Consider the following 27,380-nt stretch of genomic DNA (forward strand, 5'->3'; position numbering starts at 1 on the left):
TGTTCGGCTTCCCAAAGTGCTGGGATTACAGGCGTGAGCCACCATGCCCGGCCTAAACACCCATTTCTAATAAAGCATGCCCAGGTTAGAAATCACAGTTGCTGCTCTCAGGGAGCTTGTGTTCTAGAAGAGAAAGACAACCAATAAATTAAAAAGATAATGTCAGAAAGACATGCTTGCTATGCATAGAGTGAAATATGGTGACATGGAGTGAGTGGGAGGCTGATTTCTTTTGGGCAGTCAGAGAAGACAACCTGGTGGAGGAAATAAATCTGCAACTAAAATCTGAAGGAGAAGGAGCCACCTAGGCAAGGGTTTGACAAGAGAGCATTCTGGGTAGAAGGATGGCCGAGGAGAAGGCCCTGCTACAGGAACAGGTGGGACGAAACTGGAGATGCGTCCTGGGAGGCTGGAGAGGGAGGGAACCAGGGCCAGAGTCTCCCTCCCTGAATGAATTCTAAAGCTGACTGGAGTCTGCAGACTTCTTTGCCATGTTTCTGAATAGCACTCCAGAAAAATCACTGTGAACCAGAGGGAAGTAGGCTGCTTTGCCTCTGGAAACTTATCTTAGTTATCAAATGGAGATCTATTTTATATCTATTTCTTTGTGATGGGGATGTGAGAACAGTAAAGTAAATGTAAAAACATCCTGTGTACTATGAACCAAAAACAAATTGAAAAGAAATATTGTAAAATACTGTGTCATATTTTGTAGTCTGAAAATAATTACAGGACTAATCCTAAAATCCTAATTTCACATGTAATTATTTACTTGGTATTTAGCATGCTATATGGATGTGGAACAATGTTCTTACATTTTCCCACCAGCATTTTGGGGGTAGAGTGAGTGATTCCTCCAATAATTATGATGGATTTACACCCTTTCTAAACACCGATTTCTAATTATTCTTTTTTTTTTTTTTTTTTTTTTTTTTGGAGACAGAGTCTTACTCTGTTGCCCAGGCTGCAGGGGTGCGTTCTCGGCTCAGTACAACCTCTGCCTCCCAGGTTCAAGCAATTCTCGTGCCTCAGCCTCCTAAGTAGCTGGGATTACAGGCGTGCGCCACCACGGCCAGCTACAATTTTATATTTTCAGTAGAGATGGGGTTTCGCTACGTTGGCCAGGCTGGTCTCAAACTCCTGACCTCAAGTGATCCACCTGCCTCGGCCTCCAAAAGGGCTGGTATTACAGCCATGAGCCACTGTGCCCGGCCTAAACACCCATTTCTAATAAAGCATGCCCAGGTTAGAAATGACTGTTGTGGCAACATTTCATGGCATCTTAAATGCTCTAGAATACATTTTATAGCTATCAATTCCTTCAGAATTTGAAACACATTTAATCTCTAAAGCTGTTCTCTTAAGGCATGCAGCAAGGAAATGGGGTAGGTGAAGATGCCTGGCTGAGCACATGCTGTATTCTAGGTTCATTTTCGAAGATATCTTTGCCACAGCACCCAGATTGAAATGGTCTCATTTTGAAGGTGAAGGAACTGTTGCTCCGAGAGGGATCGCTCACAAGTAGTGGAGCCGAGATCGAATCTGTGTTAATTCGGAGCTCAGTCTCTGTCAGGTCCCCCTCAGTCTACCTGGATAAATATGAGAAGAGCAGGCTTTCATCTGAACCATCCTCTGACGAGCTGCAGATGACGTGATGTTCTGGTTCACTTTACACATTTCGTCCGATGTCTCCTTTCTAGGGGAGAGCAGCCTGAGAGACCGACCATCGAAGCAGCTATTTCATGGTCTCCCTGTTTTAAGTTATTGAAGGTCCCAAAAGAATGCAGCAGACATTTGTTATTGAGCATTTAAAATGCCAGGGGACCTTGTTTGATATATTATGCAGTACTACATCTGAGCTATCTGTGGGTTTTTATTTATATTGACAAAAACAGAAAACAAAATGAGAAAGTGGAAGTTTTTGTATTCCTGGGCTTATAAGCATTTAAAATGCAGTTGTCCCCCTCTTTGCCCTGGGCCAATTGACTCATTACTTCAGCTTTTAGATTCTGAGAAGGTGGAGCCTATGGCAGGTGGCAAAGGGGAGATGGTGGTCTCCTGGAATCCCCCAGGAATTCGGCCGGAGGAGAGATGGACTGAGTTTTGGCGATAGGTAGCGCACCTTACCAACAGCAGGTGGCGAGGGCTCCCCACGCTGCTTGTTTCCAGAGGTGCCTCGTATTATTGAGAAGGCGTGCAGTGAATGAAAATGTGTCCACACAGCTCCTGCTCTGCCTGTGACATTGGGTTGCTGTATATTAGCTGGGATAGTATATTTCAAATTGCTTTATCAATTGCAAAGTATGGTAGAAATAAATATTCACTTTAATTTAGTAACTAGAACTTAGAAAAGTTCCTCCTGTTTCCTGATTGCCAAGTCGGGATGAGAAATAGATTTCATAATTATGATACAACTTGATATCTTGAGATAAATGTTTAACTTTGAAAGTTAAACATGGTATTTTTGAAACTTTATCATTTTGTGTTCATTTTGCACATCTTTATACCTCTAATTTTGAAAAGAATTTCTCCCAAAGGTATCTTTATGTTATCTTTACTCTCTGCTTACTGTTTTAGTATGGAGGCTTCTCCTTTAACCTGTGGATTCTAAAAGCCTTCTAAATCTGTGAGACGACTAAAAATTTCCATATGTTAAATTTATTCTTATACAAAGTTGACACTTGTAATACACAAACCTGCTTTGCATTTATACAAAGGAAACAAACTTAACTGTGTAGCCACTGCATTGCATTTTCCAAGTTCCTGAGGCCTCCTCATTCTATTTTATGATCTATTTTATGGTTGTGATACATTTGTCCTTGGGAAATGCCTTAAAAACATTAAAATAATTTCTTAGAATTGCTAAATAGTTGCTGGAGTATTTTAATTTAGTCTGCCTGAAACTGTTAATTTGATCTTTCATTCAGCCCATTTTTGTTGAGCATCTGCTGTGTTATAAGTGAAGCTGCAGTAATGAACAGGAAACAGACCTGCCCTCATGTTACTTTATAATTTAGTGGGAGAGAACATCTTGCAGGTAAAATGCAAATTGATAGATAGGATTATGTAGAAAACAGTGTTAATCTTTTCTTAAGTAAGAAGACATCTCAGTGACATCTTAGACTTGAAGGACAAGTAGCCAGGCATGAGAATGAGAAGAGGATTGTAGGCAGAGGAGACAGCTGAGACCAGAAACATGCCAGAGCATGGTGTATTCCAGGAATTCCAAGGAAAGCAGCATCCATTAGGGAAAGAAGTGTAGGAAGTGGGAGGCTGGGAGGATGGTGGGGAGTGTAAAGGCTGGGGCCCCATCACAGAGGGGCTTTGAAGCTTCTGTGAGGAGGTTAGCCTTGATCCTAAGAGCAAGAGGAAGCCATTGAAAAGAGATTTTATTTTCGCCTGGGACATGATCTGAGTACACTTGAATTTCAGAAAGATCTTCCTGACTGCCATGTGGAGAATGGATTGGAAGGGACCAGACTGGAGCTAAGGATGCTCTTGGAGGATTTTGTATATGGACAACACAGCCATGGAGGTTGGGTACTGCAGAGAGTGAGGGAGCATCATGTGAATGCCTGGCCCCTACCTCGTACTGTACATCCCGGACAGCCTTACATGGGGGCTCTGCCAGAGGAGAAATTGTAGACATTTGTGATTGAGATTATTGTGGTCTAGATTTAGGCAGTGACAGTAGAGGTGAAGAAAAGCAGGAAGATCCACAGGCCTTGTAATGTATGGCTGTAAAGGCGAGGGAGGGGAAGAGTCAGGGAGATACCTGTTTTTCTGACTGGGCTTATCTGCCTGGAGAAGGGTACATGGGAAAAGGAGCAAGGTCATTTTTTGTTTCATCCTCAAAAGGGAATGGACTACTTTACAGTGAAGTGTTAATGGCAGCTAAATTAAGTAACATCGAGTCTTCTTATTTATTTATTTTTTAAGAGTTAGGGTCTTGCTTTGTCACCCAGGCTGGGGTGCAGTAGCACCATCATAGCTTGCTGTAGCCTCGACCTCCTTGGCTGAAACAGTCCTCCTGCCTCAGCCTCCCAAGTAGCTACGACTATAGGTGCGCATGACTGTTCCTGGATAATTAAAAAAAAATTTTTTTTTTCACTTTGGCCGAGAGTTCAAGGTGAGGCAAGAGGATCGCTTGAGCCCAGGAGTTCAAGACCAGCCTGGACAATATGGTGAAATCCCAGCTCTACAAAAAGGACAAAAATTAGCCCGGTGTGGTGGTGCATGCCAGCAGAGTAAAACCCTGTGTCAAAACAAACAAACACAAATAAAAACAAAAAACAATACCACCACAAATTTTTTTTGTAGAGATGAGGTCTGGCTATATTGCCCAGGCTGGTCTCGAACTCCTGACCTCAAGCAATCCTCTCATTCTCCCGAAACCCTAAGATTACAGGTGTGAGCCTTTTATCTCTGCCATAAAAAATCCAAGAGCTACTGATTAACATTAGGGCACATGCTATGATGTTTTCCATGGAAATGTCTTAAATTTGGGAAATTAAATATAGGCCAAAAAAGAACTTGAACTCTAATACTGCCTTGTAAATTATATGTTTGCTAAGTGTTTAGCAAGTGAAATCATTTTGCAGCCCTGAAATGTTAAATGAAGCCATTTTGTTCTTCCTGTGAACACATGTTAGAGATCTAAGTGATAAAATACCATAATTTTGCTTGATTTTCCGAAGTGTAATTTCTTGAGAAAAAGGCTCGAAGAACACTGGGGCCATGGAAGGAGATTAAATATTAATTTCATTTCACAGATTTTGAAATTTTAAAACATACATTGTAATTCAAAAGATAAAGTTGGTCTCTTTTATAAGAACTCCCCCCAAAATGATAGTTACCTTAAATTTAGAAATGTGTTCGGAACAGCCGTGCACTTGGACTTGGCTGTGTGCACTGCTTGCGCTTCCCCTGAGGCTGGAGTGCTTTTATTGCCGGTGTTAGGGGAGGGTGTTGAGAAAGTACACACTTTGTACCATATTGCTTATAATTATGTCACTTTTCAGCAGTGAATGTTAGAATTTAATTGGTTCTCTAGTTCTTGTGTGTGTACTTTTCACATGTAGTGGCATTTCTTTTTTCTTTTTCTTCTTCTTTTTTTTTTTTTTTTTGAGATGAGTCTTGCTCCGTTGTCCAGGCTGGAGTACAGTGGTGTAATCCCGACTCACTGCAACCTCCACCTCCCGGATTCAAGAGATTCTCCTGTCTCAGACTCCCGAGTAGCTAGGACTACAGGTGTGCACCACCAGGCCTGGCTAATTTTTTGTATTTTTAGTAGAGATGGAGTTTCACCATGTTGGCCAGGCTGTTTTTTGTTGCTGTTGTTGTTTGGAGAGATGGAGTCTCACTCTGTCGCCCAGGCTGGAATTCAGTGGCAGGATCTTGGCTCATTGCTACCTCCACCTCCTGGGTTCAAGCAGTTCTCCTGCCTCAGCCTCCTGAGTAGCTGGGATTACAAGCATGGGCCACCATGCCTAGCTAATGTTTTTGTATTTTTAGTAGAGATGGGGTTTCACCATATTGGCCAGGCTGTTCTCGAACTCCTGACCTTGTGATCTGCCTGCCTCAGCCTCCCAAAGTGCTGGGATTACAGGCGTGAGTCATCGTGCCAGGCCCTTATGTAGTGGCATTTCTAACACAAAAGATTTATTTTTACCTAAAATGACAATACTTACTGGGTTGCCAAGGAGAATAGTTAAGTTGTAGCTAAAGATGAAAAGCCCAGAGTAGGCAAGTAAGAAAACGGAATTGGTGAAACTTCTTTCTCCACAGGACTTCTGTTAGTGATTTGTTCATGAACTTTGAAAGGAGCAATGGCAGTTCCTCCCCGATCTCCTTTCTACTCACCACATCCCAATACTGTAAAGTTTATGAGCAGAGGAATTTAACATAATGCATTTTAAGTTCATAAACTAACAAAATAACTTCAGATCTTTTAAAAATGCTTTTTAGAAGTTTGGCCTGCATTTCTACCTTTTTCACCATATTCTATCTCCTCAGCTACCTCCTAACTCCCGGAACTTAAAACTCTCTGGGGTCGCTTTCCATTAATAGCTTTTGACTTTGTTTCTTATGCTTTGGAAATGTATGCCATAGCGACATTGCTATTTTAAGAGGCTTTTATATATTCACGTTTTCTCCCTCTTTTCTCTCTGTCTTCCCTTGCCCTTCCTTCTATTCCCCTTCTTATTCTTGCCACCCCACAACACCCCCCGTTGAGAGATCCAGGCAAGATAGACTCCTTTGCCCTTGGTATTCCGTGGAAGTTCAGTGCTATCTGATCTCACTGTTAGGGAAACATACAGCACATATTCTTACCTCAGGGAACTAAGATCTAGAGACCATCTGGAACCGTCTCTGAGCTCTGTCATTGATGGGCAGTTTCACACAATCTGTTGATTGATAATGTTATATCAGAGCTTCAGTGTATTGCAAGCCATTTTATGGAAATACTGGTGATAAGAGTAACCTGATGTGACATGGTGCATGTGGAATACTGTCTTAGGTCCTCCCCCACCTCCCTCCTGGGGCAACAAAATGGCCATTCTGAAGAGAGAAATTATATTCAAAGAATTGTAGCATAAGGTTGAAATTATATTGTTTTATAAAATATCACTACAGTATAGAGATGTCATTAGAGAGCAGTACCAGTTAAGCAGCCATCATTTGCATATGCCTAGGAGAACATTTTTAATAACTAACCTAGTTACCAGTAAACACACAGTTTTAATTTATTTCAGTTATTAACCATTAGGAAACTTCTTTAGGTTTTTTATCATTGGAATGATGTCAACAAGAAATGTGTAATCAGAAGGAAGAAATACTTTACTTTGCTGCAGATACTCAGAGCAGTATGTAGTGTTTTAATAGACCAGAGAGGAGCCTGCACTGTTACCATTTTTTGTGAAGAAGCTTTCAGCACACAGCTGCAATTTCTAAATTGAATATTTTTATTTCAGAATGGAAAAAGGAGACTTTATTCACAAGAAAGTTTACTTACCAGAAATTTTTTGTCTTTTTTCACGTGGAAGTAATCCTAAATTACTTTTGCTTAAATGGAAATGTTATCAGTTTTCTTAAGAAAAAATGCTGTGTATTCTAGGCACATGTGTGTACACACACACAAACAGACACACACAGTTTATCAGGCACCATGATATGGTCCCATCCTTTAACTTTGTAATTCTGCTTTTGAGAATCTTTCCTAAGGAAATAATCCCAAATGTTGGGGACATGGGGGAACTGTGTGTTTAAAGGCATTTCTTGGTATCTTATTTAGACTAGTGAAAAATTGGAAACACCCCTGAAGGACTCATGGAAGGGACGTAATTTAATGAATTTCCACACATGCCTTCAAATGGAAATTTTATGAGACTAAAGATAATGGTTACTAAAACTTTCAGGAAGTTAGAAAAATGCTTTTTAATGTTAAATTTAAATTCAGGAATTTTCCCTAGTTTTCTATATTTGTACTTATATTACTTTCATAATGAACAGAAAGAATCCCAAAATGTTATTCTTTTCTGCTCTTTAATAAGTATTGAAAATTGCTGCCAGACTAGGGTCAACGATTTTAGGCACTCTAAAGCTTTTCTTTAAATACATTAATGTTTTCTACATATTTTGGCAATGTTTTGTTAATTTAAAGCGAACCATTTAGCTTCTGTTACAGATTTGCACGTGCACACATAGACACAGCGGGAAGGATGAGCACTAGAATTTGAAATATTAAAATAGAAAGTAGAGAATTATAAGAAATGAGTCAGAGAGTTGTTATAAGAAGATAATTGCAAAGAAAAATTTGTGGAACATCAGTGTTTTTGAAGTTCCGTAAGAATTTTTGCAGCAATAGTTAAGGAAGCCCTAAGTTTTTTTTTTTTTTTTTTTTTTTTTCCGAGACAGAGTCTCACTCTGTCACCCAGGCTGGGGTCTCCTGCCTCAACCTCCCAAGTAACTGGGACTACAGGCATCCTCCACCACGCCCAGCTAATTTTGTGTATTTTTTAGTAGAGACGGAGTTTCACCGTGTTAGCCAGGATGGTCTCGATCTCCTGACCTCGTGATCCGCCCACCTCAGCCTCCCAAAGTGCTGGGATTGCAGGCGTGAGCCACTGCGCCCAGCCTAGGAAGCCCTAAGTTTTAAAAACTTTTTAAAGTTTAAATTAAGCAAAGAGCTTCATCAAAACATTTAAATTTGGCAAATAAGTGCTATTACAGAGATGCATAGATTTGTTTTTCCTTTTCTTACTTTCCCTCTCTTCCTCCTTCCTTCCCTTTCCTTCCCCCTTTTTTGTTGTGGTAAAATATACATAACATAAAGTTTACCATTTCAACGAGTTTTAAGCACACATATTTCAGTGTCATTAAGTACATTCACATTGCTGTGTAGCCGTCACCACCATCCATCCATCTCCAGAAGTCTTTTCATCATTCCAGACTGAAATTCTGTACTCAGTAAACACTAACTCTTCACTCCCTCAGCCATGGCTACCCCATTTTACTTTTTGTCTCTCTGAATTTGACTACCCTAGGGACCTCCTGTAATCTTTCCCTTTTAACCTCGATGCTGCTAAGTATTATTGAAAGCCATTCCCTCATTCCAAAGTTACTGTTATCTTCTGTCTTCAAAGGCTCTGGTTCAGAGTCCATTTAGGGGGTTAAAAAATATGGATTTGCACCCTGATCTCTTCAGCTTAACTCAGACATCATTCTCTGACTTGGACACCTAATCACTGTGATTGCGATTTTTCGTTACTGCAGTCCCTATTAGTTGGAAGGATTTTAGGCAAATGTGACTTTGAGTTGGGTGGGAGGTGGTGGGAGGCCTTACCAAGCATGGCTCACTTAGCAGTATTGATGCCCATCTCTCTGTAGAAGAGACCTCTGGGTACGGGATCGGCGGGGGAGGGGGGCGGCGCTCAGATGACAGCATGGGTCCTTCACTGGTCATCCTGACAGTGACTTGTCTGAGCTCTCACAGTTTGTAATGGGTGGTGGTGCTGGGAGCTGGCAGGTTTCAGTTTGACGCTAGCACACCCACCTTCCCAACTACTTCCAACTGCCTCCAGTGTTAAGATGTTTGGGCTTCCTTTAAGAATATAGTTTAGTTACAGACAGTCTCGAAGAAGGTCAATAGTTCACTGGGTTAGCTTTTAGGCCAACCCTTCATATAATAAAATAATCGGCTTCTTTGTAAATACCAGTCATTCCTCTGTGCTTGGCCTTTAAGATATTCTTCATATAGGGTTTAGGAGAAGGAAGTCCACTGGTTACTGAACTGAAGCAGCCATCAGCTACAGAGACAGTAGTGCTCACAGTCATTTGTAGGAAACTATAAGTGTTGATGAAAAACTGCAAGATTTCAGTGGAAAACACAGTAGTTCTGTGTTGAGTAAAATGGAGGTACAGTAAGGAAAGTGAGGCTTCAAGGTGGTAATGGTGTGCAAGTGAGTGTTTTTGAGCAGAGAAGTGATACGCACAAGGCTGTTAGTATGAGGAACTCTTCTCTCAATGACCTGGAAGAGATGACTAGAGGCAGGGAGGCCAGTTAGGAAACAGACAGAATAGCGGAAAAGTTGGCCCTAAACTAGGTGATAGTACTGAATATGGAAAGTACATTCCTCTTAGTTGAAAGGAGTTAATTAGAGACAAGTGTAGTTTCTAGACTGGGTTCTGCATATATAGTTTCATTCAACAAGTATTTATTGTATGTTACTATATTAGATATAAAAGCTTTATCTGAGCAGCACATACTCTTGTGAATGTCATAGCTAATATGACGCAAAATGCTCATCAATTGAGACATTTCACTAATGTTTAATTGATAGTGGCAATATTCATATTTGTTAATATGCTTTTCTAAGTGTTTTATATGCATTTATTTGTCAAGTCCCTTATGACATCTCTGTGCTATATAGTTAATGCTATGGCACCTGTTTGTAGAGGTGGAACAGCAAGGCACAGAGAGGTTAAGTAAGTCTTAAGTTGAATCCCTGTAGGGCCAGGATTTGAACACAGGTTGTCACCTACACAGCCCATGGTTTGACCCACCCCTTGAGTGAAGAATGTGATGTAATATAGCCAACCTGTGTTCCAGGACTCTACAAAAGATTGTGAAGTTCTGCTCTTTATGAAGCAATTTTTTAGTAGCTCTTACCCCTTCTCATATGAAAGAGTGTTAGGGAAACCTAGAATAAGAAGAGAATTTCTAAAATGAAATATTGTGAACTGTTTGGATTTTCTTAGCAATATGAGGGAACCTAAAGTGATCACACTTATACCACTGATTCACTGGTTTCACTCAGGGGTTTTGTTTTTGTTTTTCTCTATCTTTGGGTAATCTTGAATAGGGCCGAGTTATTATTTACTCCTGATCAGTAAAATTCTAGGCTTCTAATTTTGTTAACATTTATGCATTGCCTGTTTTTTGTTGTTGTTGTTGTTGTTGTTGTTGTTTTGGTTTGGTTTTGAGATGGAGACTAGCTCTGTTGCCAGGCTGGAGTGCAGTGGCTGATCTTGGCTCACTGCAACCTCCACCTCCCAGGTTCAAGCGATTCTTCTGCCTCAGCCTCCCGAGTAGCTGGGATTACAGGCAAGCACTGCCACACCCAGCTAATTGTTACATTTTTAGTAGAGACGGAGTTTCACCATGTTGGCCAGGACGGTCTCATCTCCTGACCTCATGATCCGCCCACCTCAGCCTCCCAAAGTGCTGGGATTACAGGCGTGAGCCACCATGCCCGGCCTGTTTTTTTTGCTTTGTTTTGTTTTTTGTTGTTGTTGTTTTTAACTGTTCTCATGTAGCAAGACTTCTTTTCAGTTTAGGCAAAGCAACTTGTGTCAATTTATCTAAATTGAAATTTTGCATGTGTGAAACTGAAAAATCTTTCTCTAGTGCTTAATCCTTCACTATAAGAAAGTAGGTGTGACCTCTTTTGTTTTTAGCTATGAAATTGCTACTTTCCTATTTTTCTTCTGTGGGAAATCTATAGATTGTGATCACTAATAGAACTATCGTAGGGAATTATTAGTTTAACTTTTTGATGAAGGAAAAGAGACATGAGTCATGCAGTTAACTGCAACAGCCTGGTCCGAAGGCCAGGACACCTCTCATAGTTTTTCTTTTTTTCCTTTTCCCTATGGTGTGTGTTTTTTAAGTTTTTTTGGTTTTGCTTTGAGGGGGTGTAGAATGGGCAAATTGAATGGAGAAAGCATTCTGTACTTCTTTTCATTTGTTCTACTTTCTCTTTTACCTTTTGTTTTTAGTGCAGGTATGATAAACTCTTGGTGACTAATCATGGTCAAGGATTTCCATATTGTCATTAAAGCATGTATATATTATTGACATTTAAAGAGTTGGAAAAATGAACAAAAGATAATTAGATTGCTATTTGAGGATTTTGTAGTTCCTTCAAGCTCTAATTAATCGTCCAAAAAGTATTGTAGTTGTATGATAAATTCCCTTGCATATGAATTCTACACCTTTAGTCAGTAGTTAGAGCCAAAAACAAATTATGTAGCAGTTATGCCTTGATTAGTTAAAATGAACTAAGTGGAAAAATTGAAAAGAAAGCTTAATTGGTGTGAAGTAGTGCATTATTTTCTGCTATGGGAATTTTTATGGTGAAGTATAAAATGAAAATGTGATATAAATTCATTTTAAAGTCTTGAAGAAAGAATTCTTTCCTTAGAAAGTTATGTTTTTATGAACCACGGTCCATGAACAACCGTTTCACAATAGACATAATGGCCCATAGTTTAATTGTAGTTGCATTTTATTTATTTTTGTATAGTGTTAATGTGAATATTATCAGAGGATTTGTCTTTTATTACAAATGAATCTAAATGCATAAGCACCATAAGACTTCCTACTGTTGTCTTTCTCTACTACCTTATTTTGGTTGATACCTGTGTAGCGTTTTTCAAAAGGTACAGTTATTTCTCAGAATTTATGATAATAAGGAACTGACAGATACAGGAAGCATACTGCATTCCAGGTGTGAATAAGAAATCTATGCCGAGACCGAAGCTATAGAACATCAAAGACAAAGAGAAAGTCTAGAAAGCAGCCAGAGAAAAAGCGCAGCTCATCTATAAAGAAATAGACTGGCAGTAACACCATGGAACTCAGAAGAAACACATAAATGTCTATAAAATAGCAATTTAGCAAGACTATTTCAAGTACTCTTCAAGAATTATGATAAGATGAAAACATTTAGAGGTAAACAACAGCTGAGGGAGTTTTACCAAAGATCTCTAAAATTCTTCTGAAAGAACTGCAGGATGTAATTAAGACAAAGGAAAATTATCCCAGAAGGAATACCTGAGATGTAAGATGGAATAGTAAACAGATAGAATGGCACAGTAAAGCCAAACAAACATGATATAACATAATAATTGTGTTTAATTTGTGGAATTAAAGGCAAAAAACTGCAATGACATGAGTTAGTCCTTGTTGAAGAAGTCCACCAGGCAGTTGTGAGAACATGGGAGTGGGCTGATAAGGCAGTTATGAAGGCATTGTCAGCAAACAAGTCAAGTGTAAACTAAGAACAAAGTCACTTAGATTGAGAATACATGATGAGGATTAGGGCTACCTTTGGTGAATATATGGTATACTGGAGGCTAACTGGAGGCTGCCTTTACGCAACTGGCCTTGGTTGTCAGTAGTTGACTCTAGCCAACTGTAAATAGAAGACATTATTGGGATGGTATACTGTAGTACAGAGAGTAACACCCAGGGGGCAAGAGACCTAGGCTTTAGTCTAATTTCCTCAAATAATTATACGTGACCTTAGACAGTCATTTATCCTATTTGGCTTCTGTTTTCCTCATCTATGAAATAAGAAGTTATACTCTGTTAATATCCAGTGTTTGTTTCAGAACTATGAATAATACTGCAGATTAACAATGAAAGCAACAAATGTGCGCAAATAATAGGAATGGTATGGGACCTTACATGGTGAGGTTTTTAAGTATGGCATGAAGTTTTGTTTTGTTTTGTTTCGTTTTTTTGAAATGAAGTTTCGCTCTTGTTGCCCAGGCTGGAGTGCAATGGCATGATCTCGGCTCACCGCAACCTCTGCCTCCTGGGTTGAAGCAATTCTCCTGCTTCAGCCTCTCGAGTAGCTGGGATTACAGGCATGTGCCACCATGCCTGGCTAATTTTGTAGTTTTAGTAGAGACGGGGTTTCTCCATGTTGGTCAGGCTGGTCCCGAACTCCTGACCTCAGGTGGTCCGCCCGCCTCGGCCTCCCAAAGTGCTGGGATTACAGGCGTGAGCCACGGCGCCCTGCCGGCATGAAGTTTTGAACTTGCCATTTTGCCGCTGTAGTGCTGCCTAAGGCACTTTGAAGGCAGTAATTGCAGAGGCATTTCATGCCTTCAAAGCTCAGTCCCAACCTAAGTTCCTTACCCTCTGAGATGATCCCAGGAGTGGCCTCCTCTGTTGCATGACATTTAGATCCAGGGCTCTCTGAAGCCTATGGACTTAGTACCATTCATGTGAGATGGAGTGATGGCAGGAAAAGAATTCTGTGTTGCAACTGCTGTGCCCTGAAGTTGAGACCTCGGTTGAAGGTAATGATAAAAAAAGAAATGCTAGGAGCATTATTACTGCTTCATCTCTACTTCCTTGGGTTAGTTAAAAGGCATTTACCAGATTAGTTAACACTGAAAACAGGATCTGTCACGAGCCAAGTATTTCAGTGTGTGTTTTGTGTTTCGCTCAAAATAACCCTGGTATCCACCACTCACATTAAACACCACAGGAAGATTTGGGTTGAATGTGTGCTGAAGGTTGAGGGGTGCCTGCACGCAATCTCATGGACTTACCTTTTTTTCTGTACTGACTAGAAACTGGTTGCACTATAGCCAAATTACATATCAGCACAAAGGGAATTCCGCGGCAGGCCCGAACAGAATAGAAGTGACAAGCAAGAATCAATTAAAGGAGTCAGCCCCCTGGGTCTGTTCAGTAACACAGGCTAGCACTATGGGAATCTTATACTCGGTGCTTTGCTCAAGATCAGTGCCTTGACTTTGTACATTGCTAATGCACACACAAAACCTTTGGGCATCATGAAATTTTTGATGACATTATTGAATATTTGAATATTGCTGGGTGTTTTTTGTTTTGTTTTTGGTGACTCAGCGTATAAACCTGCTTTCTTTGGGGGACAAAAGAAAGGTATGGAACTTAAAACGCAGCATGTATTTTCTGCTACTGAATCCAAAGATCGTAGATGCTACTGAGGGAGCATGTGACTAATGACTAAGCCTTGGCCAGCCATTAGCTCTTGCCTGATGAAACTCCACAGACTTTGGAATCTAGCAATATTGTCAGCATCGTGTGTCCATTATTAGAATTGTTGGTGGTGACTTTCTGGGCAAATTATTTCTTTTGACCAGTCTCCCTTGGTTCTTACCTTTTATGCAATCCTGGTTCTCCACTACTGATTCTGTAAACTAATCCAATATTTTTAATGAAATCCGCTTCCTTAGTTAGCTAAATTCAGTTTCTATTCTTTCTAAGAACCCTGATTGCTACAGTTAGGAAATCAGCTATCATATGAGTTTTAAAATAAGGGGAGGTATGCTATGAATTATTGGTAACTAGGGTCCTGCTATGAAAGTGATAAGAGAGACTCTGTACTTTAATAGGTTAAAACTTATTTGTAATTATGTTGCTGTGGAATATAAGCAGTTTTTTTCATCTCACCCAATACAGCTACTAGGCTTTATAGATGTATGACAGAGTTACCATGTGCAATAGAGTTTGGGGTGATATTATCAACACCATTGAATTAATCAGCGTTTTGATAGAAGGGTGATCATCTGAATTCCAAATTTGAGGAATACAGTAGTTTTCAGTTAAATATGAATCTTTAGATTGGCATCTAGAGCCATTAAATTTCCTTTGTAAACTAAAGCATGATGAGTAAAAAATTACCAATTACCTTATGTATACTAAATACTGTACTAGTCTCCGTATTATGCCAGGAATAAAAACAAAAGAATAGCACAATAATATGCCACTCTCCATCTTATAGAAACATGCAGGCTAAAGTAAAAAACAAATAATCAGATTATTATAACTCAGTATTTTGAAGAGCAGCTGGCTAATCTGACTTGAGGGCATCAGACTGGGAAAGACGAGATGACATTTGATACCACATGTGTCTTTTAATCCAGCATTTTTCACACAGTGCCCTGCACATGGTAGCTACTGAGAAAATATTTGGGGAGTAAGTTTGAACTGAACTGTGACTTGAAGAATAAAGAGTTGATGAGAGCCTGATGGAGATATAGAGAAACACAGGGATATGATTTCTGATTGGAGCAATACAAGGAGAAATGGATAAGTCCCGGAGTTTTGAGCTTGGGCAGATTGGGAAATAGTTTGTCAATAACTGACAATACAGAAGTTGGTTAGGGATCAGCAGAATGATGAGAGAAAATTAATTTAGTTTTTGACATGTTAAATTCAAGGTTTTTTGAAGGACATCCTCATGGGACTGTTTAGTGTGCAGTTGGAGAGGTCTGGTCAGTCCTGGAGCTTGGGTGGAGGAAACTAAGACACAGATTTGGGATTCATCACAATATTTGATATTTGAAGCCATATCTGATATTCTCCTGGGTGTGAATGAGATTGCTCAAGAAAAGTGCGAAGACTGTCTCTGATAGATCCATGAGGAAGATAATACTTTTAAATTTGACACTTCTAGAGCTGATCAGAGTTATTCTAAAGGGGACCCACTGTAGTTAGAACACTTCTATAGCCTGTTTCTATTGGGAGCAGTTGGTTCTCCTGACTTCAGAGTTTCCCGGGTGCTGACTTATCGTATAACCCTGCGTTTGCTGTCATTCTGTCTTCACTTCACTGCTTTCATTCCTGGCACGATAGTAAAATTGTAGATGTTCTCCTGTCCTCATTGTGCCAATCACAGCATTACTCCGACCCCACTGCTACATACATCCCCCAACCCTCAGAAAAAAAGACAAAGCTGTGATGTGAATCCTGCATCTTCATTGCCTTCAAGACAGCAAAAATTAGACCGGTTCAGAGCCTCTCTTGATACAGCTGTAAGGAGATATCTTCTCACAAATGGAAACGCTTTTCAGTTTGCTCAGGAGAAGGATTGGTAGAAGTGGTTCTTTTATCTCAGAAGACATTTGCCTAGTTTAAGTACAGTACTTGAGCCAGCCTGGCTTGTAGACAGTGTCCGTCAAATTACTATTGGCTATTTTTGCATTATTAGAAACATTTCAGTATTAATCGTTATTTCCCCTTTTAATGCTTTGTGCTGTATTTTCATGTCAATAAAGTAATCACTGATACATTTATATGCAATTATGTCTTCAGTTTTAAAAAAAAGAGCCCCCTCAATGTAATTTTAAACTTCAATACTCAATTGCAAATAGGTGCCACCATCGCCACCCCACACCACAAATATCTACATTTGTCCAGTGTGGCTGTTGAGCACTTGAATTGTGGCTACTTTACAAAGTGAGATCTGCTTCAAGTAAAAGATACACATCAGATTTTGAAGACATGGCATTAAAAACAAAGTAAAATACAGCAAGTCCTTGAATAATATTGTTTTGTTCAATGTTGTTTCCTTATAACTTGGAGGAGAAAAAAAAAATATCGATTCCCAGCTGGGACCACTGTCTGTGTGGAGCTTCCTCCTACATCCCGAAGATGTGCCCGTTACGGGACCTGGCATGTCGGCATGGTCCCATTGTGAGTGATTGTGGGTGTGTGAGTGGCCTTGCAATGGAGTGGCATTCTGGCCAGAGTGGGTCCCGCCTGTGCTCTGCAGGGATGGGCTCTGCCCATGTGTGACCCAAACTGGAATACTTGGGTAAATAATGATATTACTTATTTTTACTAATCTTTCTTAAATGTATGTATAGCTCACGTTTGTTTCGATGTTTAATATTGTAAGTATTTTGAGTCTTCTTATTTATATCAATTGGCCTATGGAAAACTTGGTTTCCTGGTAGGGCATTTTACTTGAAGTCATGCCTTCCAAGGAACCTATCAATGTTGTTAAGTGAAGACTTACCGTATCTCATTAATTTTGTATTGCTTAAAGGTTGAAATGATGAAATTTGGGGTATGTTGGGTCAAATAAAACATGTTATCAAAATAATTCCACCTGTTTCCCTTTGCTTAGTGTGGCTGCTAGGAAATGGTAAATTACATATGTAGTTGGATTGTATTTCTGTTGGACAGGGTTGCTCTAGACAAACCTACACCAAACACAACTTCTGCGCCCCAGTGAGTGGCCCTTCCCTGTGGACTTGTTATAGTGGTAGATTGCCCTAGTTTCGAATGTCATTGCCCAGTGTAGAAACCTCTGGTAATCCATCAAGAATTCTGGTAAATTTTAAAGCCACATTATTGATTAGGGAGAGTTTTGTAAAGGCAGATTGGGAAATAATTCATACTCACTAAGCTACTCAAGAGTAATACTTCCAATCAGTAAAACATCTATTGGGGACGACAGGAAGATGTTCTTTTTGTTTGTTTGTTGTGGCTAATAGATGACTATTAGATTTTATAAAATATGTTTGTTTTGGCTATTAAATGACTATTAGATTTTATAAAATATATGTTTACTTATTACCTTGTTCCCAAAGGGATTTAAGGCATTTAGTTAGCATCTTTCTTTAGGAATTCATCAGTAGTAACAAATGAGCAGTGCTAGTTGAAATTCTGAAATAAAAACTCATATTCCTCTAGGTAATTGCTTTTTAACCTTTTTAGGGGTCTTTCCTGAGACCAGACTGCATTCATCTGAAAACAAACCTGTAGTTAGGACAATCCATGAGTAAAGAAGGCCTCATATTTAGAATGTCATAGCTTCTCAGAATCTGCTTTGAAATTGAAAGTCAACATAGCTCCTTCTGCTGTGGTGCAAATGTCTAGAGCCTAAACATCTCTAAAATGGAAACTGGGGTGGGTGTGGTGGCTCATGCCTGAAATCCCAGCACTTTGGGAAGCTGAGGCAGACAGAAGGATTGCTTGAGCCCAGGAGTTGGAGACCAGCCTGGGCAACATAGTGAGACACCATCTCTACCAAAAAAAAAAAAATTAGCTGGGCATGGTGTCATGTGCTCGTAGTCCCAGTTACTCAAGGGGCTAAGGTGGGAGGATCGCTTGAGCCCAGGAGGTTGAGGCTGCAGTGAGTCATGATCGTGCCATGGCATTCCAGCCCGGGCAACAGAGCAAGACCATGTCTCTAAATAAAAGCAAAGTAATAAGTAAAATGGAAACTGACTTTTTTTTAGTAGGAAAGAATGTCTAAACAAAAAGTAGTATGCTTTTTTTTTTTTTTTTTTTTGAGATACAGTCTTGCTCTGTTGCCCAGGCTGGAGTGCAGTGGTACAACCTCGGCTCACTGCAACCTCTGCTTCCCAGGTTCAAGAGATTGTTCTGCCTCAGCCTCCCAGCAGCTGGGACTACAGGCATGTGCCACTATACCCAGCTAATTTTTGTATTTTTAGTAGAGACAGAGTTTCACCATATTGGCCAGGCAGGTCTCGAACTCCTGACCTCATGATCCTTCTGCCTTGGCCTCCAAAAGTGCTGGGATTACAGGCGTGAGCCACCGTGCCCAGCATAACTGCTTCCTTTTTATGATAAAACTCTGCTTCCTGGAGATACTTGTCAAAAATTATTACCCATCTACATGTGAGATCTTCAGGTCTCAGCCTTACTCTTCGTTTACTAATCTGAAGTTTTGGATTTCTGGCGTACGAGAATTTCTGGTTTCCAGCACATCTCTTTCATTTCTGCTTAAATTTGGTAGCTAAATTAATCTGTAGCAAACTTTTCTATGGATTTTTGCAGGTGGGAAAATATACATAAATTCACAATGGATGGACCTTGCCTTCATAGAGGTTAAAAGGAAAATAGACATATATGTGATTATATATACAACAGTAAAATTCTATCAGTCCAGTGCAGTAGTACATAAAGTGCAGTACATTCCAACCATGTGGGGTCAGGGAAGACTTGGAAGCATGACCTCAAAGGGCAAACGTACAGGGAAAGTGAAGGGATCTGTATGAATAAAGGGCTGAAAAAAAATACGGTAGGCTCAGCACAGAAATCATGACAGGGTGCTTCATATTCCAATAATGAGTTGAGGTAAGGGGTGATATCATATGGCAGATTAGGAACAGATTCTCCAAAGCCCTTTATCCCGAGGTAAGAAGTCTAGACCCAGTTCTCTTGGTCTGAGGGATATTAAGCAGAATGACATATTCAAATCTGTTATCTGAAGAGGACACTGGGGGTACTGTGAGGGAGAATGGGTTGGAAAGAGCCTGGTGTCAAGGAAACCAGTTTCACAGTATTCTAGGCTTAGGAGGAGAGATGCGAGTCTCAAGGCATTGGTAATGGGAATGGAGGCTAGTCTGTATTTCAGGAATGGTCAGATGATGTTTATAGCCAGCATCTGGTAAGTGCTGATTTCATTCTCATAACAACCATCAGAGCAGACTGTCGTCATATACATGAAGAAGCTGAGGCCCAGAGATGCTAAGAAACTTGTCTAACTTCTCCAAAGCCACTGCTTGGAGGAGTTAAAATTTAGTTCTGTTTAGTGTTACCTGAGTCCATGTCTCACTTCCTATTTCTCTCTAGATTTGGAGGAAAAAGCAGTTCTGAAATTGTAAAATTTCTAGCCTGGTGGCTTTTGCTTTCATTAAGGAAGGAGGGAAGAACTTGCCCATTAAATGTTGGTACTCCTGAAGGTTCTGTTTTAGGCTCTATCGTCCTTTGTGATGCCTTTTTATGATAAAACTCAGTCATCCACGCTCACTCAACTGTCATCTAATTGCCTGCGAATCCATGTGCTTTAGTCTCCTGCAACTTGTGCCATGACCTGTATTTCCTGCTGCCAGCGGGTCACCTCCGCGGATATACCACAAGCATGTCAAATTGCCAAGGACACAACCATGCCATTCATTCTTCCCACCAAGCCAAAAGAAAGTCTGGGTGTATCTGGACGACTCCTGTCTTCCCCTTCATATGCAGCCATTATGTTTCTAGAACTAGAACCATCTGAAAATCTTAAGTCCTTTAGGGTTTTTTCGCCCCCTGCCTTTCTCTTTTAGCAAAGATAAATAAAAAGTGAAACAAATTGGCACAACTTGGAGGATGAAGAAGTAGCAAAAGACAAAGCTGTTAGAGGGATAGGAGAAAGTCATTTCAGGAAGGAGGGAATAGACATAACAAGCAAATTTGCCGTTCAAAAAATGTTTTATTTAGGGAAATTAATAATATTTAGAAAATAAATTGGATGGAAATAAATTTTTAACATTCCTTCTCTGATGAAGAACTGACCTAAAATGTAATTAGTTCTTTATTCTTGCTTTTTAACCTTGTAGATAACATCATTTTATGTTAGTCATTTACCCCCATACAAGTTGAGCACTCTGTAAGGGATGTAATTTAAACATGTCTCAAAACCAAAAACCAGTCCATGGGCAGATCTTTTTATTGCGATAATATATAACTACATAACTGTAAATTGGAACCTAAAAATATATATTTAATCTGAAATTTATTCTTTTTAATTAACCCAAACTTTTTTTTATAAGGGGTTGTGTTTGAATGCTTTAGCCACTAGGCATGTGTTTTTCTTTCTGATGCTGTTGGAGCTATAAATAGTAGCTAGAACTGAATGAGATGGCATCACATAAACAACAGCCTAGCTTGGTCATTTCTCCTACTCAGATCGCGAGTCAAAATATTAAATAGTGGTGGTTTCAAACTATATGTAATTTCCTCAGAATTATTTTTGCTTCTCTAATTTTTTTTCCATCGCTTTTTCCTCACCAAAGATTTGTTACCTCTCCCCTTATATAACTCTTGGTCATAACTCAATAAATTCTTTTTTTAAGGAGTGGTACGTGAGTTTATGCTGTACGTGGTTTCTTTTGCTGATCTACTTGAGTCCTTAATTTTCTTACAAAAAGTAATCTGGAACTTGTGGCTAGAAACGATACATTCTTACAATATTAATGGCCGAAGGAACGTTGCTTCTTTGCAGAACTCGATAAAGAAATGAGAAATTCGGGGACCCGGAAACTTTTAGCGCTTGCCCTGAACAGCGGCCCGGAATCTCCCGCCCACCCGTCCCTGCCCGGATGCCTGCGCGGCGGCGGCGTCCTTCCCTCCTCGGCTGCGCTTTTACTCTTGGCCAGGGCCCGCTTGAGAGACGGGGATTTGAGAGAGAGGGTGTGAAGGACGCAGGACCGCTTTCAGGCCGCCAGCTCTCAGGCCTCGCTTTCCGGTCCTCACTGCGCGTCCACACCTCGCCTTGGTTTCTTTTGTTTTATTCAAGCCCCGGCCCCGCGGTACAGCGGAGAGACTCGCCCGCGCTCACGGAAGAAGCCGGGCTCCTCCGAAGGGAGAACCAGTGATTCCACGGACCCCGGAATCCCCCGGAGTGGGACCACCAGGCTGCGGGCGGAATTAACCCTGCGGCTGAGGCGCTCGGCGAGGATGAGGGCGGCGAGCGCGGAGGGGACCGAGTCACACAGCAGCCCGGCGGCCTCTGCCAGCAGGCCCCGCTCGCTCCTTTCGGCCCGACGCGGCCCGGCCCGGGCGGGGGTTCCGGCGCCGCCCACCCTACCCCGCACGTAGGCTCGTGGGGGCGGGGACAGGGGGACGAAAACAACCGCGTCCTCAGCCTGACTGAATAGGCTCGGACTCCTCCGACGGCGCCGCGCCGCGCACAGATGAGCCTTTGTGGGACCCCGCGGAGGGAGGCGTCGGCCGCAGCCACATTCCCTTCCGGGCGAGCGCGGCCGCCGCCTGCAGGCACCGTCTGCCCCGCGCGCCCGCAGGCTCCTCCTGGAGGCGGGAGGCGGCGGCCGCTCGCACAGCGTGTTTTCTAAAGTTTCTGCTGACACAGCTTCGCGTACACATGAGCCGGCGCGGCCAGACTCACGCAGGAACCGAGTGTTTCCCCTGCGCCGTCTCGCGCCGCCGCCCCCCTACCTCGCCGCGCGCCCCTAACCTTGGCGTCCCGCTTGTCGCGCCCAGCGCTTAAGGTTTTATTTTTCCCCTACTTCCTTTGGTGCATCTCTTTCCCCCTCTCAAAACCACCACCCAAACTTAAAGGCTGGATGAGTTGGAACCCGTTCGCGTAATTAAAACGAGTGGCTGACGGCGGAAAAGCCAGGAACTACAGAGGAAGGACGCCAGCAGGGCCGTGGAGCCCAGGCCGCCAAGAACAGGGCGGGGAGGCGGGGCGGGGCCGCGGAAGGGGGCGAGGTGGAGGGGCGGGGCCGGCGGGAGGTGGGCGGGGCGAGGCTGGCAGGCCGCCGCCATTGGCTGTTAACCGACGCACCGAGGCTGGGCGGCTTAGCCAGGCACTTGGATTCTATTTGTGTAATAGCTGCTTCTTGGAGCCAAGTGCGTGCTCATCAACCTTCCTTGCTGGGAAAACCAACTCACAGCATTTTTTTAAAAGCCGAGAAACGCCTAGGCTTGTAAAGTTTCATCTCCTGCCTGTGCTTTCCTGTTCTTAATTAAATGCTGAAGAGTCTTGTCGGGATATTACTTTTCATCCTGTCTCTGCCATGGAGACTTTGGGATCACTGGGTGGTCTCTTGGTCACTTGCAGGTGTTTTAGGTAGGATGTTGCAATCTGCAATCTAGGAACATTTGACGACTTTTTCAAGTAAGCTAAACAACACATGAAACTATAGTAGATTAACCAAGACATGCATTTAATCCAACTAGTAGCAATCAGCGACGGCCACTTTGGTTTTTACACTTCTTTTTCACTCTGTGGACTATATAATTTGACCATAAATTCTAATTTGTTTATTCTCTTGTTGATAATTCTTATGCAGATAACTTATAACTTGTTAATGTGTGTATTTTTATCAGACTCAAAGCAACTTAATTTTGGAATTCTGCACATTTAATTGATGATCCATTGTAACAACGTAGGGTTAGGGTTAGGGTCAGTTTTTGGTGTTGATGTAGAGACAGAATCCAAAAGTATTTTGAAATGTTTAAGAGAAATGGCCTTGAAGAGTTCTGAATATTAACATTCTTCTGTTTGTTTTTATGCCTTGTAGTGTTTACCGCACGTGTGAATATGCATAGAAATTTTCATGTAGCAATTTCTGTGTTTGTGATCTGTATACAGATTTTATAAAAATAATAGCAGGGACATTTCTGACCTTGATCATGTTGTTAACTGATGACATTTGCCAGTTACAGTTTAAATTAAGTTGAATTTATTATTTAGGTGTTTCATAAGAAGGAGTGAGTTGCATACTAGGATATACTCTTGTATTCCATATCCTCTCCTCACTCCGGCGCTTCCTAACAGGAAGAGCAAATGCATTGTGAGGATGAACACTGATTGGTTACTATCTGTAGAGCAGGATTAGCAGCTCTTTTTAGATTTTGAGCTGCAATCTCTTTTAATAGTGCTTAAATTGATGCAGGTCAGTGAATTTTGTGTTTACAGGCTTTTAACGCCCTAGCTTTGTGAATACTGAATTTATGGAAAAGCTTAATTTTCTCTGTATCTCAGAAGGGATATGTACAATTAAAAAAGAAAACAATACAAATTATTTTACATAAACTGGAGCAATTTGGAAACAGTGTAATAAGAGTTGAGTAAAAGATTTCTCCCCATCGTCCTGGCATATTCTACTGTTACACTTACCTGCCATTGCTCCTAATGGGTCTGACCTTGTAGGTACATCAAAGTGTGGTTTGCAGTCACTATTTTATGTTATTTGGAAAGTCTTGGATTTTAAAATGTTAACCCAAAAAAATATCAACAAGGCATATCTATTTGGGAGTCACTTATGACTTCTGCCCCTCCAACAGTAATTTCTATTTGCTGCAAACATTTGCCAAGTTTACGGCAAATTTTGAAGTTAAAGTTTGCCTACCTAATATAATGAGTGTGTGGTTCCTATGCTCCCCTAGGTTTGCCAAAGATAGTCTTGATATAAATAATACATTCAAGTGAGACGTCAAGCAAGTGTATGGCTTGACAGATTTTGCGTGTAGATTGTAGCTAGTTATCTCAGGTTATTTATTCTTTAAACTTTCACCAATTTACCCATTTTAAAAATAGTGAATTTGTATTAAAAATAGTTGGTAACATAAACCATGGCATTCAGCCTACATTTCATATGAGATTTATCTGCCTGTGCAGAGATGTTACTTAACTTGAAGGCCTCTTTGGAGAAGAAAGATTTGTCTTCCAACATTTTGCGTCAGCAGTGCTGAAGTGCCACTCTGTGGAAGTTGCTTCTTATGCCCTTCCTGCCACAAAAATGATACGTGGTTTAACTCTTTCAGGAACTGGGGTCATTTCATCCCAAACGCTGACCAAGGTTGTTTATAAACTCTTAGAAAAACATAACATAAATGAATCTTACTGCCAAGTGACAAGTTTCTTTTTATGTTTGGTTGTAAATTATTTCAGAAACCTCATTTTTGTTTAAAAAGCAGATTTGTATGAACAAAATTGAGTGAACGAATTGAGTCTACTTAATATTAAAATGTTGAAAGGGCTTACTTGGTGTAGATGTTTCATACATCAAAAATCTAGCTTTTCGGGGCTGGATGCAGTGGCTCATGCCTTTAATCCCAAAACTTCAGGAGACTGAGGCGGGCAGATCACTTGAGGTCAGGAGTTCAAGACCAGCCTGGCCAACATGGCAAAACCCCATCTCTACTTAAAAAACAAAACAAAACAAAAAACAGCCAGATCTGGTGGCACACACCTGTAATCCCAGCTACTCAGGTGGCTGAGGCAGGGAAATCACTTGAACCTGGAGGCAGAGGTTACAGTGAACCTTGACTGCACCAGTGGACTCCAGTGTTGGCAACAGAGTGAGATTCTGTAAAACAAAACAAAAAAGAAAAAAAAAAAACAAAATCTAGCTTTTCATCCTTGAGACTACATTTCAAGCTTTTTGCTATTGACTAGAAAGAACTTCATGGTGTAGTTCCGTACATTTCTGAGCTATAAGAATAAGGTATAGTGATGATGTGTTAAGTGCCATGCTTCAGATCTGAAGGTTGCGTAATAATTTTCATGCCTCCGCTTGTACAGACGATTTCACCATTGGCTGCAGTTCTGATTTTAAGTTGATTTGCTGGTTTTCATGTTGAAGTTGACATTTATATGTAGTTGTATTAAATAACAAAAGAATTTTAGTAAATGGTTCCTTTCTTACTCCAAAGCAAAAAACTCAAAAACTTTGACCTCCTCCGTAAGAAAAATGTAGCAATTCCCAAATTATGCAGAAATGTCTAGAAATTATCAAATGTAAAATTTAACTCTATATTCTAGAACACTTTGTCAGAACAAAAAGATATGTTACACGGTGGAAACTAAAGGAATTTTAAGATGAGAAACTATAGGATATTGTTTGAATTCATGTCTAAATATTTGGACAAGATGAAAGTTTTCTGAGCATTGTGGATGGATTACTATGTTGAGAAATGCATAACAATGATGTGTAAGGCAGAACAGTATTCTAGTAGGACGGTAGAACATTCTTGTTACCTTAACAAGTTCCCCTCTATCTTTATAGTTAGTCCCTCTCTGTTAACACCCAAGTCCTGGCTGCCACAGATCTGTTTTCTTTCTCTGTAGATTGGCCTTTTCCAGAATGTCATATGAATGGAATCATACAGTGGGTGGCCTCTTGAGTCAGGCTGCTTTTACTTAGCACAGTGCATTTGAGAGTCATCCATTTCCTTGTTTGTATCAGTAGTTAATTCCTTTTCATTGGTGAGTCGTTTTCCATTGTTTGGCTATGATCATAGTTTTGTTTATCCACTCATCAGTTGAAGAGTATTTGGATTGTTTTCAGTTTTTGTCAACTATGATGAAAGCCTCCCTAAACACTCTCATATAGGTTTTCATGTTAATATATTTTCATTGCTCTTGGGTGAATACCTAGAAGTAGAGGATTGCTGGATCATATAGCAGACTGCATTTACCTTTGTAAGAAACTACCAGGCTTCTTCTCCAAAGTGGCTGTAACATCGTGCTGGAATAGATTTTTTTTTTTTTTTTTGAGATGGAGTCTCGCCCTGTTGCCCAGGTTGGCGTGCGGTGGCGCAATTTCGGCTCACTGCAGCCTCCGCCTGGTGAGTTCAAGAGATTGTCCTGCCTCAGCCTCCTGAGTAGCTGGGATTACAGGCACCCGCCACCATGCCTGGCTAATTTTTGTATTTGTAGTAGAGACAGAGTTTCACCATGTTGGCCAGGCTGGTCTCAAACTCCCGACCTCAGGCGATCCACCTGCCTCAGCCTTCCAAAGTGCTGGGATTACAGGCATGAGCCACTGCACCAGGCCTATTTTTAAAAATCAGATCTCTCCTTTGACTCCTATGTTTTTATCATGGAAAGAGACAAATCACTCATATTTTCTTTTTCCAGACAATACTGCTTTCTGTGGTGTAGCCAAAAGACTCATCTTTTCCATGTTCGGGTAATTTATTCTTTGGGAGAGCACTGTAATCATATATCAATCGTATTTTAAAGTGACTTTACTATTTAATGTCAAGATGTACCCTTGATATGAAGTAGTTTTATTTAATAAAGCAGCAACAGATCAAGAGCACTTGGTCTAGAGGAGTATGCTGACAAGTGGCGGCGCCTGCCTTCTTCTCGGGGCCAGTCTTCATCTCAGAGCTGTCTAGCTTTCAGGTTTGTCTTCGTTGCTTCCAGTCTCACCTAAGCCTCATGAATCCTCAGAGACCTATTTCTTAGGTGAGTACAGGAGTGTTTGTAATCATCTCTGTGACTTTTTTGTGTGCTAAAATACCCTTTTTGTTTTTGAGATGGTGGGGGTCTCACTATTTTGCCCCAGTTGGTCTCGAAATCCTGAGCTCGAGCAATTGTCCTACCTTGGTCTCTTTATTAGCCAGGATTACAGATGTGTGCCACTGCGCCTGGCTATTAGAAGATACACTTTTTAAAGAGGCGAAGGGGAGCAGAGTGGAATAGTGGTATTGTGACAGTTACCTGGAAAACTTCTAACTCCTCTTCCTAAATTTACCTCTTACAGAGTGTCCTGTATTAGGTAGCCTCAGTTTCCTTCCCATGTAATGCATACATAGTTATTTGTTATTATTGCCCTTAGCAGGTAAGGCTGTATTAAGCAATTTATGTGAGAGAAGAAAGGGAGATGACATGATTGGTGGGGAGCCAGTTTAGTTAAGTTTCTTTGGACGAATAGGACTTTTGAGAAATCTGAAAAGAATAAAAAAAAAATAGTTGTCTGTCTTCCCTAGAGTCTTTTTTTCTTAGCTTCGAACTCATTAGTTTACCTAATTAAATAGATTC

At 40.8% G+C, this 27,380-nt stretch overlaps 1 protein-coding gene and 1 pseudogene across 11 annotated transcripts in view; both read left to right on the plus strand.

Moving 5' to 3' along the window:
* The window catches only part of ARID1B (AT-rich interaction domain 1B), a 437,019-nt gene that overhangs the window by 227,321 nt on the left and 182,318 nt on the right, over positions 1 to 27,380 (plus strand). The gene's annotated exons all lie outside the window — the stretch shown is intronic.
* LOC129534453 (small ribosomal subunit protein uS8-like) overlaps positions 1 to 27,380 on the plus strand; it is a 67,161-nt pseudogene that overhangs the window by 38,009 nt on the left and 1,772 nt on the right.

The sequence above is a fragment of the Gorilla gorilla genome, chromosome 5 (assembly GCF_029281585.2).
Source record: "Gorilla gorilla gorilla isolate KB3781 chromosome 5, NHGRI_mGorGor1-v2.1_pri, whole genome shotgun sequence".
NCBI lineage: Eukaryota > Metazoa > Chordata > Mammalia > Primates > Hominidae > Gorilla > Gorilla gorilla.